Source organism: Ascaphus truei, unplaced genomic scaffold (assembly GCF_040206685.1).
Source record: "Ascaphus truei isolate aAscTru1 unplaced genomic scaffold, aAscTru1.hap1 HAP1_SCAFFOLD_963, whole genome shotgun sequence".
Taxonomy (NCBI): Eukaryota; Metazoa; Chordata; class Amphibia; order Anura; family Ascaphidae; genus Ascaphus; species Ascaphus truei.
In genome coordinates this window covers 7,332-22,934 of record NW_027457302.1, presented here as the reverse complement: position 1 = coordinate 22,934, position 15,603 = coordinate 7,332, and the positions used below count along the sequence as shown (strand labels likewise).

Sequence of the window (15,603 nt, the reverse complement as noted above, 5' to 3'; positions counted from 1 at the left end):
GAGTAGACAGTACAGACTGACCAAGTAAATGGTAAAAGGAGTAACTTCAACATTACTTGGCTTTGTTCTCCACATTGAAGCTTTCCTCCTCTTTACATCACTAATACTGATGCCATGTGTAACCTGTACTGAGAGTTATATAATCTACTGGCCTAGATGAAACCATGTGATGCAAACAGGATCCATCCCACTCCAGATTCATAGAATTGAACCACCTCAACCTTTCATAACAATCACATAGAACTGCAGCTGTGCGCTACTGCACATGTTCTTGTTATGAATGGTAGTAGATGTGGTCCTTGGGTCTTTACTTCATACTGTAGCCACACTCTACTCATGATGTATTGAATCAACGAAAACTTGCATGGTTCAGATCACAGGAAGGGGTAGAGTAGAGATGAAAATATTCAATGTGAAACCCGTAGCAGCCGGATTGTGTGGAGTCAATAAAACGACAAATACTAAATGGTAAATGAGAAATATACACATTGCTTATCTGTCTCTGTGTAGTAATTTTCCTTCTCTTCAACTGTCCTTCAAATTTTCTCTTTTGCAAGAAAAGGAACACATGGCTTCAATATTCACTTCTGTTCTGCAGTCATCCCTCCTGAAATAAAAGTTAAGCATTGCATTGTTATTATGATAATACATACAATAAACCTTGCTCCAAACCATTTGATGCAAAGCAAATCCACCTCCCACCCACAGCTGTGCTCCTTCTAGAGCATGCATGTCAAACTCCAGTCCTCGAGGGTCCCAAACAGGCCAGGTTTTCAGTAGGGATATCCTGAAAACCTGGCCTGTTTGCTGCCCTCGAGGACTGGAGTTTGACATCCTTGTTCTTGAGCTTCTACCACGCAAGTCATCCATGTGAGTGACACTGTACTGCAGTCCTGGTCTGCACACAATCTACTGAATCAATGACATCACACTGTAAAGGCAATCTACAAGATGTATTAGTTGTCCACACTTCCGAAATGTTACTTTTATGTCCAAATCACTTATTCCCATGACCTGATATTTGTATTTGTTATTTATAGGATTGTCACAAAGAGTTGATGAGGTCACCAAATGATAGTATGTAGAGAGAAAGAGAGATCTCAGAACAGAGCCCTGATGTATACCCACAGACAGATCAATAGAAGACGAAGACATGTTAGCAACAGAGATGGAGAATGTGTGACAGGAAAGTTATGATGAAAACCAGGATAGAACTGTGTTACGGATACCAAGAGAGAGTTTAGAATATGAAGGAGGAGAGTGATTGAGAGCATCAAACGCAGCAGATAGATCAAGTAGGATTAGTAGGGAAAAGTGACCTTGGGAATTTGCTTTAAGCACAGTCTGTAGAACGAGCTGTACGAAAGGCAGGTTGTAAAGGATCCAGGTGGGCATGTGATTTAAGAATGTTGACATTCTAGCAATTAGGAGACAAACAGCAGGAGGGATATAGGGCGGTAGTTAGTAAGGCACATAGGGTGTAGGTTGTTTCTGAGAAAAGGGTGACCACTACAGGCTTAAAGTAAGAGGGTAAAGAGCCAGAGAATAGGGAGGACTTGAAGATGTGGGTGAGAGTGGGGACTAAGAGATGCAGTAAGGTGTGAGGGGATACGATCTAGAGGGCATGTGGTAGAGGGAGAAGAGAAGATGATTAGCTTCCAGCTCTGTAAGAGAAGAAAAGGAGTCAAATGCAGAAGGAGAATTAGGTAGAAGGAGAGAAGGGGGAAGGGACAGAAGGAATCTCCTTGTGGGTGGCATCCACCTTGCCTCTGAAGTAGTCAAATGCTTGAGGAGAAGTGAAGGAAGGATGGCAAGTGTGAGAAGAAGGTTAGTGGAGGGAGTCAAATACAGGGGAAAAAAGACAGCGTAAATTAAATTTGTGTGTTGATGAATGTGGAAAAAAAAGTAGTGTGGTTTGGCCCCAGAGAGCAGCTTTATACAGGACTGGAGACATTTTTACTGTAGAAAAATCAAACATCAAGTGTGAGATTTCCTTCATAGGCATTAAGAACAGTGAGTGGAAGTGTGATGAACATGTTTGGGAATTTAGCCAAGGGTGTGGGTTAGAGGGACGTGTGTGTCAGAGCTTGAAGGGGCATATAGAGGATAGCATTGTAAGAGTTAATAAGATTGTCAGTTTAAGCAGAAAGAGAGAGAGAGAGCAGAGAGGTTAGAGTAGATGTCAGAGGAGAGTTTAATTAAGCAGAGGAAAATCAGTGGGACAGGTAAGATGGGGTGAGGGGAATGACTGATTGTGAATGATGAGAGCAGAAGAGGTCATGTACAACTAGAGCCTTGTTAGTCAGAGAACGGACATTCCAGAGGGCATAGGAGAAGGGAAGAGAAAAGTAAGGAAAGGAATGTGGATTACATTAGATAGGTTAACACTCTTAGCAGGGAGGCAGAGGCAGGGAGACCCGATGTGTATATGAGCAGGTTCAAGATTATAAGAGATATCCCACACATCAGCAAACATAGAAGGAGACACAGAGATAGGTGTAGAGAGAGACAGAGATAGCTCTATGTAGAGAGAGAGGGACGTAGAGAGAATGAGACAGATAGGCGCAGAGAGAGAGGGGGCGCAGAGAGAGAGGGGGCGCAGAGAGAGAGGGGGCGCAGAGAGAGAGGGGGCGCAGAGAGAGAGGGGGCGCAGAGAGAGAGGGGGCGCAGAGAGAGAGGGGGCGCAGAGAGAGAGGGGGCGCAGAGAGAGAGGGGGCGCAGAGAGAGAGGGGGCGCAGAGAATAGGATGTACATGAGTGCTTTTCATTGAGCAGTGCAGAAATAGCTGCAATAGAGGTCTGTACAAATGGTGCAGTGTGTAGACACATGCAAAGGTAGGGGAAGGAAAGAGGAGAACATGTGGATAAAAGCAGGAGTGTGGAAGTTAGAGAAATTAGAAAAGTTTAACAGAAAAGTGAGGAAACAGCAAGCAGAGAGAACAAGAGAGAGGTTACATTGGGATGACGTTCTGTGGTAGAGAGAAAATGCTAGGAGAGAGCTTTCAAATATTAGAGGACATGACTTGAGGGAGCAAATGTATAAATCAAAACCTGAGGGGGAGGTATAGCACGAAAGCTTGCACAGCAGATTATAGTCTTAAAGTTGCGTGTACTGCTGCGGCACAGTTTATTCGAGCATTTGCCCGTTCTGTGCCGCAGCAGTAGCCTGGCGCGCGCCCGAGTGTGACGGGCGCACGCCGGAGCAGCGGAAGAGCGCCCTCCGATCGGGGCGCTCTCCCTACCGCTGCCGGGTCCGCCGGGTCCCCCGGAACCCCCTGCCGCTGTCCCGCGATTGCGGGACACCAGGGCTCCCTCGGGGAGCCCCTGGACACGCGTGCAGGGGGCGCACGCTCCCGATGACGCGTGACCGCGCGTCTATGACGCGCGGCACGCCGAGGGGCGGCCACTAGCAAGCCGGGAGATTTCCCGGCTTGCGGTACCGACCACACTTCAATAAAGTGTGTCGGTAGTGTACCTCTCAGGGCATTCAAGAAGGTAAATTCTCACAAGTGCAGAGTTCATGATGAAATGCTGAATCCAGTTCCCCTCCAATTTAATTTTAATATAACTTATAACATTCTTCATTACTGCAAAAAGCAAACAAAACAAAACCACATTGCATTACTATTTTCAAAATGGATTGAATGGCATATTCAACAGTGACTGTGTGATGCCAATATTCCCCACTCACTCGTAGTGAAGCACTTATTGTACTAGTGTTGAAAGTAGGCCGGTAGAGTCAGGTACGCAGTACTGATAAAACAATAAGTGCGCGTCGTAAGTACCAGCTCCGCAACAGTGCGGGCATCACATTAGTGACGTGGATGAACATATATGGATAAGCCCATATTAAGGCATCACGTGACCAGAGCCGTCACTGACTGGGTATACGTAAAGACGCAGGGAGATGCAAGGAAAGGGAGGGAGAGAGACAGGGAGAAGATGGGAAACGGAGGGAGGCACGGATGGAGAGAGGGAGTTCTTCCGAGCTTCTGCTGGCCTCTCTCTTTCACTGGTGCATGCCGGGAGCTGGTCCCAACATCCACAAAGTGTGTGTGTATTATTGGTTGTATTTTATGGGGGTAGGAGGGTAGTGTGTATATTGTGTGTGTGGGAGTATTATATTGTGTGTAGAGGTGCAGAGGAGAGTACTAGATTGTGTATCTTGTGTAAGGGTGTTGTGTATATTGTGTTTGGAGCTATAATATTATTGGAGAGATTAGTATTGAGGAGGTATTATAGTGTGTATTGTGGGGAGTATTAGTGTGTGTATTGTTTGTGGGTGACAGATGCTGGGGTATGCAGCAATCCCTGCACTGAGGTCCGAGGCGGCTCTGCATCGCTCGCACGCACTGTGGATGACCAAGCATGTGCCCATGATAATCATGGCCTTAGAGGGATGAGTGTGTCAGAGCCTAGAAGGGGCATATAAATATATAATGGAGGAGGGAGGAGGGAGGAGGAGGAGATGATAGCATTGTAAAAGTTAACAAGATAGTTAGTTTAAGCAGAAAGTGAGGAGAGGTTAGAGATAAGGGTAGATGTCAGAGGAGAGAGTTCAATTAAGCTGAGGTATCGAGTAGGACAGGGGTGAGGGGAATGAGAAGTGGTGGATGATGAGAGCAGAAGAGGTCATGTACAAATAGACCTTGTTAGTCAGAGAGCAGACATTCCAGAGGGCACGTGAGAAGTGAAGAGTAAAGTGAGACATGGAATGTGGATTACATTAGATGGGTTAATACGCTTAGCAGGGAGGTGGAGAGAGAGAGGCAAGAGGCAGAGAGTGGTGTAGGGGTTGAGGAAGAGATGTTGCATGTACCTTATCAGAACATTAAAGAACATCAATTCACACTGGTGCAGAGTTGATGATGATTCCAGTTCACCTCCAATTCAATTTTAACAGAACTTTTTCATTCTTCATTACTGCAAAAAAAAAAGTATAAAACATTGCATTACTATTTTCAAAATGGATTGAATTCCCCCAACAATAACTATGTGTTACCAATATATCCCTCTCAGTCCCACTGCAGCACATACTGTACCAGTGTGAAAGTAGGAAGGTACACAGTAACGGTAAAACAATACGTGCCGGTACTATGCACCATATGAATTATAAGGGGATGTAAATCTCCCAGTCTCTCTCCATATCCGCAACAGAGTGGGCTCCGGTCAGTGGCATGGATGCCCATGTATGGATATGCTCATATTTGGGCATCCCATGTCACTGACCGGAGCCGGCTCTGAGTATAGGGATATATGCGGAGACGCAGAGGTGCAAGGAAATGGGAGGAGGCACGGTGAGAAACAGGGAGAGACCACAGGAAGATAGAGGGCAACAACTTCCACAAGGTACATGTATGTGTATAATTGTTTGTATTTTGTGCAGAGGGGGTAATTTCAGATAAAATACAATTCTCCACCCTCTACGAAACAATTCCACTTTGTTCAGTAAGCCAGAAAGTCTTGGTCCCATGGGGACTGAATTTTAATGCAAATAAGGTCCTTAATACACAAGTAAAGAATATAGTTACTTATTCTCTACTGTAAGAAGTGCCACATTGCCCACTATTTGGGTCCTGTGCCCAGATTGTGACCATGCATGGCAGAGGTGAGATTCCACCAACACCAATTTGCTACACTCTCCAAGAGAGATAATTGTGGTCAGAGGTGGAACTAGGGGAGGGGGTGAGCAGGGTCACTGCCCAGGGAGTAACCTGACAGGGGGCACGGAAATCTCATTTAGTGCATATGGTGCGGCACTGCATTGATTGACCGGTCAATCTGCACTGCTGCCTGTCACAGTGACATCATGATCGGGCACTGTGATCAGCTATAGCACTGACCCAGGTGAGATAGTTCAGCACTTTACAAGGAGGGAACAGATGTTGTGGGTGACAGATGCTGGGGGTAGGCCAAGACTGTTGGCCAGAGTAACGTGGAGACTTACTGCACTCTGCATGCCAATCCTCTCCCTGACATCAGGGGAAGAAGTGGCCCTGGGGTGTGTGTAGGTATGCCAGATGTCAGTGTATGCATAAGTAAGTATGTCTGTGTAGTGGGAGGTGTAGGGGCGTTAAGCTGGAGGACTTAAAACAGGCACACATCTCACTTCGCTGCGGACAATTTCCCTTTGCATAAGATTCTTGTGATTATGTCAATGATGATCAATAACTGCATCATAACACAGCCGCTCTATACAGAAGATGTACTTGCTCTCAATGGTCATGGAGGTAATACGTCACACAATGTACAGATATAGCAAGGATTATTTCTTCCTCTGGTGCATTATGGCATTATGATGGGAAATGTTGTGAGATTCTGCATTATCAGCATCACTGAATCTTTTGGAAATTAAGTGATATTCTATGTTTTAATGCAATATTATGGATGATCAGCCGGTAAAATAATAAAAGCTTTCTGTATCTGTAGCCATGCTCTACCCATGATGTGCTAAATCAATGACTGCAGAGAGATTCAGAGTGGTAAACATGACTGGAACGCATCTCTAAATAATGGGCAGCAAAGCAGTGCAGAATAGGAGGTGAAAGTATTTAAAATGGAAGACCCTTAGCAGCTGTGTGGGGAGTAGACAGTACAGACTGACCAAGTAAATGGTAAAAGGAGTAACTTCAACATTACTTGGCTTTGTTCTCCACATTGAAGCTTTCCTCCTCTTTACATCACTAATACTGATGCCATGTGTAACCTGTACTGAGAGTTATATAATCTACTGGCCTAGATGAAACCATGTGATGCAAACAGGATCCATCCCACTCCAGATTCATAGAATTGAACCACCTCAACCTTTCATAACAATCACATAGAACTGCAGCTGTGCGCTACTGCACATGTTCTTGTTATGAATGGTAGTAGATGTGGTCCTTGGGTCTTTACTTCATACTGTAGCCACACTCTACTCATGATGTATTGAATCAATGAAAACTTGCATGGTTCAGATCACAGGAAGGGGTAGAGTAGAGATGAAAATGTTCAATGTGAAACCCGTAGCAGCCGGATTGTGTGGAGTCAATAAAACGACAAATACTAAATGGTAAATGAGAAATATACACATTGCTTATCTGTCTCTGTGTAGTAATTTTCATTCTGTTCAACTGTCCTTCAAATTTTCTCTTTTGCAAGAAAAGGAACACATGGCTTCAATATTCACTTCTGTTCTGCAGTCATCCCTCCTAAAATAAAAGTTAAGCATTGCATTGTTATTATGATAATACATACAATAAACCTTGCTCCAAACCATTTGATGCAAAGCAAATCCACCTCCCACCCACAGCTGTGCTCCTTCTAGAGCATGCATGTCAAACTCCAGTCCTCGAGGGTCCCAAACAGGCCAGGTTTTCAGTAGGGATATCCTGAAAACCTGGCCTGTTTGCTGCCCTCGAGGACTGGAGTTTGACATCCTTGTTCTTGAGCTTCTACCACGCAAGTCATCCATGTGAGTGACACTGTACTGCAGTCCTGGTCTGCACACAATCTACTGAATCAATGACATCACACTGTAAAGGCAATCTACAAGATGTATTAGTTGTCCACACTTCCGAAATGTTACTTTTATGTCCAAATCACTTATTCCCATGACCTGATATTTGTATTTGTTATTTATAGGATTTTCACATGTATTACTACTGTGAAACGCTATATACATTAATAGTGCTATATAAATAAATACATACACATTTATATATAATAATAATAACAGCATGTTCTTTTAAAGCGCTGCTAGTTTTACGTAGCGCTATACAGAGACATTTTGCAGACACAAGTCCCTGCCCCATAGAGCTTACAATCTATGACATTGGTGCCTGAGGCACAGAGGATATGAAGTGACTTGCCCAAGGTCACACACACACAAATATATATACATAAATATATACATATATACACACACACACACACACACACACACACACACACACACACACATATATATGAAAACTAACACAGAAAAAAAGAATCCCCTGAATAGCACTCTAACATACACAAATTGTATCAATAAAGGTTTATTAATCACATACACATAAATGGTTAAAATGAGGAGCAGTGGTGACCTACAAAGCTGTTATAAACTGAACCTTAAGGTGTGGGGAAAAATGCTACACTGCAGTAATAAGTACAAAGTATGTAAATAAAGTGTAGAGGCAAGAAATATATGGAAATGAGAACACTCAGACCGGCCGGTCAAGTACTACCTAAGTTGAAGCCCCCTGTGTGAAGTGCTTGTATGAAACTAGTGTATAACTAACAAGCAAATGCTTGTCCGGGGGCTTAACATATAGACAGTTGATAGATGTATTTGAAGTTGCATATTCTGTGCCGTGGATTAATCAGTATACTGAAAGCAACTGAAGATGGTACAGTAGCTGTGATAGGTTGGCCTCATAGCTCCTCCTTCAATGGAGGACTCGGCTCACAGAGCACTTAAATCCCTAAATGCCCACAGAAAAAAATAAGCATGCAGTACTTAAAGTGAAAGTAAAATGAGAAATGAAATAAAATAAACACACACATTGAAAAATCACTCACCCGACTGAGAGCGCCTTCTACAGAGCGCTGTACCACTGCTCAGCTAGCAGCTAAAACTGTCTCATTTTCCCACCATTGAAGTTTACACATGTCCACGCCCCACTCTAACAAGACGCTGTGTACGGAAGCTCGCAGGAGACAAACTAGTGAGAGAAGGTGTAGCTGCTAGCCACACTCCACGAGGTGCATTGTGGGAAATGTAGTTCTTTGCCTTTTAGCTTCTCTGACTGGTTACTGATCACGTGATGTCACTAGGGGCGGGATTAGTGTGTTGCAATGTAACGGCCCGGCTGTATGATTGTCACAGAAGGGGGGAGCCTGAGAATGTCACGGATTTAATTACACATGTAATGATGTAATAACACAGCCATGAACTAAGACAGTATACATATGGTCATGTGATATTTATAATGCATTTATTAACATTATTGTGTGGATTTGGGCTGAATTAAACTTGTATGGGATTGTCACTTTAATATCACAGTACCACTACTGTTTTAACATTTATAATGACCTCCTGATTACAGATTATTAGGGACAGACTTAAAAAGGCCTGTGTAAATATTTATTATAGAGTGGCCTCTTTACTTTATAATATCAGGGAGTATCAGACAGGCCTGTGTTTATTTTTAATATACATTAGGGTGACCTGACTCCAGATTATTGGCCTTTCCCTCTGACAAATGCATATTTTCCTATACTGTGTTAATTTTGTTAGAACAAAATAAATATTCATGCGCTAAATGACAGTACCAGTGTGAGTCCCAATAAGAAGTAGTGAGGTAAAAAACCATGGTACCAGCAACATATGTAACTGATGGGGAGGGTGCTAAAATATATGGAGTGTGGCGTCCTGATTGCTAAATGAGGTGTATTATATCATAAGTGCATATAACAATATCCCTCATAGCAATCTATTAAGAACCAACAAGAACTAGGTAGCACAATAATCAGTGCTGCAGTTATAGCCTAATAATAAGTATATATATATATATATATATATATATATATATATATATATACAGTGTTCGACAAACCTATACATTTGCTCGCCCCGGGCGAGTGGATTTAACCCCCGGGCGAGTAAATATTGGCCCAAGCAGCACACGTTTGGTACTAGGTGGCGAGTAGATTTTTTTGTGTGGCGAGTAGATTTTTTGGTGATTTGTCAACCACTGTATATATATATATATATATATATACTGCTGCGGCCAAGTTTATTCGAGCATTTGCCCGTTCTTGGCCGCAGCAGTAGCCTGGCGCGCGCCCGAGAGTGACGGGCGCGCGCCGAAGCAGCGGAAGAGCGCCCTCCGATCGGGGCGCTCTCCCTACCGCTGCCGGGTCCGCCGGGTCCCCCGGAACCCCCTGCCGCTGTCCCGCGATCGCGGGACACCAGGGCTCCCTCGGGGAGCCCCTGGACGCGCGTGCAGGGGGCGCACGCTCCCGAAGACACGTGACCGCGCGTCTATGACGCGCGGCACGCCGAGGGGCGGCCACTAGCAAGCCGGGAAATCTCCCGGCTTGCGGTACCGGCCACACTCGAATAAAGTGTGTCGGTACTATATATATATATATATATATATATATATATATGTAAGCCATATTCCCCCACCCAATCGCAGATAGGGTGCATGTGAGGGGAGCTATATGTATTACCCAGTGTGGTGCTTTACCTGTGAGGCTCACAGGAGGCCTGAGCCTCTGCCAATAAGAGCCTGGGGTGTATCCTCCTGAACAATACTATATGGTGCAGCGCCTCCACCTGTGATGGCTCCAAGCAGAGCGGGAGTTGTTCCTCACAGGACAATAATATAATATCACGCACACAGCATATAAAAGAACAGTGACTTTTCTAACAGTAACATAACTATGCATGTCATACATTAAGTGTCTCTCTTCTAGGAGACACAGTAACTCACGTGTCTCGCAGGATGCAACCCCTCACCGTGTACCCACACCATGTCCAACTCCCCACACCACAACCCCACCCCCAAAGTAAGGTATGTGTGTGTGTGACTGCACAGCCACTATGTACTGATTTATAGTTGGTGCACTTATGGATGTTACCTGCCGAGCGCTCCAGCGCTAGGACCTGCAAACAGACTTCGCAAAGGATCCGACGGTGAAGATACGTCAGGGTTACCTTCCAGGGCGATCCCACCCGGTTGGTTGCTGCTGTGCTTGAAGAGGTCTGATCCTAAACCTCTGTAATGGTGCTGCGACAGTCTCTGCTTCCTTCACTTCTCTCTCTCTCTAAAGTGACAGGTTCCTGTACTAGGGCCTGTCCCTGTGACCACCCACCCTCACTAGTGGGAAGTCAGGGCCTCAACTCTAGCCTGGGGATTTCTGGCCTAGGGCAGAATCTCGCAGCTCTCTGCCCACCTTCTTTCCCCCTTTGTCCCCTAAGTCTCACTCACTCACGTGCTTCCCAGTCTGCTTCCTGACTGCACAAAACAATGTATCAAATTCCCTGCTGCAGAGAATCTGCAAGTCTCAGTGGCTGGTTGGTTGCAGGTGACAGGGAACATAGGGCATTCACCAGAGGCTGCTGGGGGATGTAGTCCACTCAGAACCTCTTTCCTATGGGGACTGTGTGCGCGGTCTCTACTGCACCTGTGCAAAGCTGTAGTGGCCACCGCTACACATAACTGCACCTGCGCAACCTACCAGATCTCCTGTACACTTGTAATGGCCACCACTACCCTTGCCAACCTCTGCGTATTGCGCGAACCTCGCACCAAACACAACATGGCCGCTGTGGCTATCTGCGCATGCTCGAGCATCAGGGCCCCCGACGGCGCCGGCACAGATAGCGGCGCCAACTGGGAAAAGTCGCCATCCCCTTCCCCCACTGCCACAGGGGTAAGGCAAGGGGCAAAGGAACATCAGGGAAGCCGGGAGTGGCCCCCTTACATATATATATATATATATTGTGGTTGACAAATCACCCAAAAATCTACTCGCTGAACAAAAAAATCTACTCATCACCTAGCCCCGCCCCAGGCCCGCTTTAAAAAAAATTGAATAAATTCCTAGTAAGAACAACATTCGTTTTTGACATGTTTATTTATTGTATTACATTATACTACAATTAGTCCTTGTTAAGAGTGTGTGTGTGACACAGAGAGAGTGTACGTGTGTGTGTGACACAGAGAGTGTGTGAGACACAGAGAGTGTGTGAGACACAGAGAGTGTGTGAGACACAGAGAGTGTGTGAGATAGGGTGAGGCAGAGGGTGACAGGGTGAGGCAGAGGGTGACAGGGTGAGACAGAGAATGACAGGGTGATACCGAGAGATACAGAGGTTGACAGGGAGAAAATGGGTGACATGGTGTGACACAGGGTGACAGGGTGAGACAGAGGGTGACAGGGTGAGACAGAGGGTGACAGGGGGAAACAGAGGGTGACAGAAAGTGAGACAGAGGGTGACAGAAAGTGAGACAGAGGGCGACAGAAAGTGAGACAGAGGGAAACAGGGTGGGTGACACACACACACACACACACACACACACACACACACACACACACACACACACACACACACACACACACACACACACACACTCTCCCTCTTACACACACACTCTCTCTCTCCCTCTCACACACACACACACAGACAGACATCAAACCCCTCCCCTCTGCGAGAGCGAGGGTCCGCCCTCACAAATTCCTCTATGCCTCTTATCAGCGGTGCAGACAGGAGATGAAATACAGCAGTGACCGCACGACCCTTCTTTTGGCGATGTTACATATATATACTGATAATAGTAAAAAGCAGAACAAATAATATAAAAAGGCAATTGCTTGCTTGGGAAGTAGCTTCTGCTGGGCCCAATTTGAGGAATCCCTTGTCAGTAGGGCCGCCAGCAGAAATCTTGGGGCCCAGGACAAATGCAAGGATCAGGCCCCCCTCCCTACCCCATAGCACACCTACCATGACATTTTTTTTAGGGCACAACTTTTACTCAAATGGTAGTGTTGCAAGGCCTATTTCACACCTCGCAAACCCCCCCATTTTACACTTTTTTATATTTTTATATATATATAAAAAGAGAGAGAGAGAGAGAGAGACAATCAAGTGGTTTCTTCTTCTCTTAGCCAAAGACGTACTACTCTATGTTCCTTTTCTCATTCTCCTATTTTTGTACCTTGGTATAATTGTATATACATACTTCACAGCATATGTTCCACCAAAGTAACTACGTCAGCGATGACAGCGACCAACAGTGGCACTACTGTGTTTAGGGTTCTACAGTGCACAGCCACCCTACACTACCCATCTGGTATTTCCACAGCCCAGATAGTTGAACAAACTGGCTGCGGTCCATATTACCTCTGACTCCAGCAATGCTTGGACAGTTTCCCCTATCTCTTTCTGCTCAATTTATTGGATACATAGCTTTGGATATATTTCAGCATTCTATGACACTCAGGATAGCGCTCATGATGTCATCAACAACCAGGGGACTCCCAATAGTTGCTATTATGTGATCAATTTTTACTGCACGCAGTCCTGAGTATACTATCAGCTTTGCCACAGTTGAGAGTCTGGCACATTTCTCTGCTGTACAAATGTGTCAGAGAACACATCCAGGCATTCAGTATACATCCCAGTTAGGCAGCGCTTATAGTAAGTGCGACGCGACGGGAGTAACGCTGGCGACTCAAAATTTGGAGCTGGGGAAATCAGATTTTTCAGAGGCTGTCGCCACATGTGACAGCCTCTGAACCAATCAATGCCCATGTCGCCAGCGACATCCCCGAAAGTTAAATTATAACTTTCGCAGGTGACGTCACCCGTCACTTCGCCAGTCGCGTTGCTGGCACTATAAGCATGACCTAGGGGAGGGCCCAGGAGACTCCCATACAACTCTGGAGAGTTTCTCTTAATTAAGGTAACTTTCCACTATGTGTCCTGTTCACAGCAATGCAGTACTAACTACATTTAAGCATGTCTGTAAGATACAAAAGTTAACCCATCATGCACCTTGGCCTAGGGAGGATTTGTTCCTATAAAGTACACCCAGTTTGGCAATGATTTTGGATGTCAGATTATCAATATGCAACTCAAATTTTAAATGGGAGTGAAACCAAATGCCAAGATATTTAAAATTAGTGACACTTTAGTTGGCTTCAATTAATTACTGCATTTATAAAATTCTGCAGAGCATCTAGTAACCTTGTAATATTAAGAGATGGCAGCCTTGGTATGTTATGCCTCTTTTTTCCTGTACACCGCAAAGGATTTTGTGGCCTATTCTAGTAACTCTGAAGTGAGGCAAACCACTTCTAAATAGCTCTCTTTATGTGAATTGGCCTACTTTGCTATGCTGTAAGCCAGGCCTGCACAGTTCCAGTCCTCGAGAGCCGCAAACAGGCCAGGTTTTCAGGATACCCTAACTTCTTTCACTGCAGCCATTGTAATCAGACACTGCTAATGGAGGGTATGATACATTCTCTACCACTGAAAGAATATACATCTCAGTGGTAGACGGCTGATAAGAAGCTGTTTCAGTCTGGTTCTGCCAATTCGATCGGTTTAAAAAATCCTCCATTTTCAGGTCTATGTATGTTGATCTGATTTCTTAGGCTTTCAAGACGTTATAGCAGTCCTGTTTTTAGTGCTCATTCTCTCCCCCTTTATCTCTCAACTTTTCTCTCTCCCTTTATCACTCACTCCCCCTTTATCTCCTTCTATATGACCCTTGCCTCACTTCCCCTGACTCAAACTAATCAATCTTTAATCACCTCTCTCTACCTCTTCTCCCTCTCCCACTCCCTTCTCGCTCCCTTGTCTCTCACTCTCCCTTCTCTCCATTTTTTCACTCGGACTCCCACTGGTATTAGTATCTCAGATTTATTTTGATTTTTGGTGTGCAACATTTTTCCACATTACATAGCACTTGTGAGCAAGACATCCAGTCCAGCCACTGCTGATGGGACACTGTTCTTTCACTGATCGCTATATCTGAGCTATTGGGAAACAATTTTAAACACTATTACATTCTCTGCTCTTTCTCTCAGCTGCTATCTCGGTCATTGTGCCCAGCATATGGCGTCATCAGGCATATTAATGCTTCCAACATCCCAGGAGAAAATGGTTATATTGTTTTGAACAAGGGGCCTATTTCTGATGACTTATTCCTGCATTAGTAATATGTGTCATATATCTTGGCTCAATCAGAGGCTTGGTTGAAAACTGAGCCCCTGATGGAACCACATGTGCTTAAGGTGGGATATCCTGAAAACCTGACCTGTTGGACAGGCTTGAGTACTGGAGTTGAGAACCCCTGTTCAAACATTTATCTTCCTACCAGTACATAGGTAATTTCAAGAAATTAAACAAAAAAAGGTAGAAAAACTTTAAACAGCAAAATAACCATACAGTAACTTGTAAACCTTGAGAAATGCATCTTAATAGGGTCATGTCACACTGAAAATATAGTATTCCCAGGTTTAACCCTTGCATTCATCAGCCAGATATGTTGAGTCTTTAAGTTGCATTCATTGTTTTGAAATAGACTTGGTATTTTATGTCTCTTTTTTCCTGTACACCGTAAAGGATTTTGCGGCCTAGTCTAGAAACTCTGAAGTGAGACAAATCACTTCGAAAGAGCACTCTAGATGCGAATTGGCATGGTTTGCTATGCTGCAAGCCCTTCTCGCATGTCCAATCTGTATCTAAAAAGGCTTTGTACGAAGCTGTTTCAGTCTGGTTCTGCCAATTCGATCGGTTTTAAAAAATCCTTCATTTTCAGTGTATGTTGATCTGATTTCTTAGGTTTTAAAAACATTAAAGCAGTCCTGTTTTAAGAGCTCATTCTCTCCCCCTTTCTCTCTCCCTTTATCACTCACTCCCCCTTTATCTCTCTCGATATGACCCTTGCCTTACTTCCCCGACTAAAACTGCCCCCTCTTTAAACACCACTCTTTACCTCTGCTCTCTCTCCCTCTCCCTTCTCTCTCCCTCTCCCTTCTCTCTCATTTTCCCTTCTATCTCACATTCCCTTCTCTCTCACTTTCCCTTCTCTCCATTTTTTCACCCTGACTCCCACTCTATTTC

At 44.7% G+C, this 15,603-nt stretch overlaps 1 long non-coding RNA gene across 1 annotated transcript; it reads right to left on the bottom strand.

Moving 5' to 3' along the window:
* Positions 1-4,824: 4,824 nt before the first annotated feature.
* Positions 4,825-8,438, bottom strand: LOC142486580 (uncharacterized). The gene is made up of 3 exons (XR_012799039.1): positions 8,207-8,438; positions 7,070-7,189; positions 4,825-4,922 (listed from the first exon to the last, which is right to left on the bottom strand). It is a non-coding gene; the product is annotated as an uncharacterized LOC142486580 (long non-coding RNA).
* Between the last annotated feature and the right edge of the window lie 7,165 nt (positions 8,439-15,603).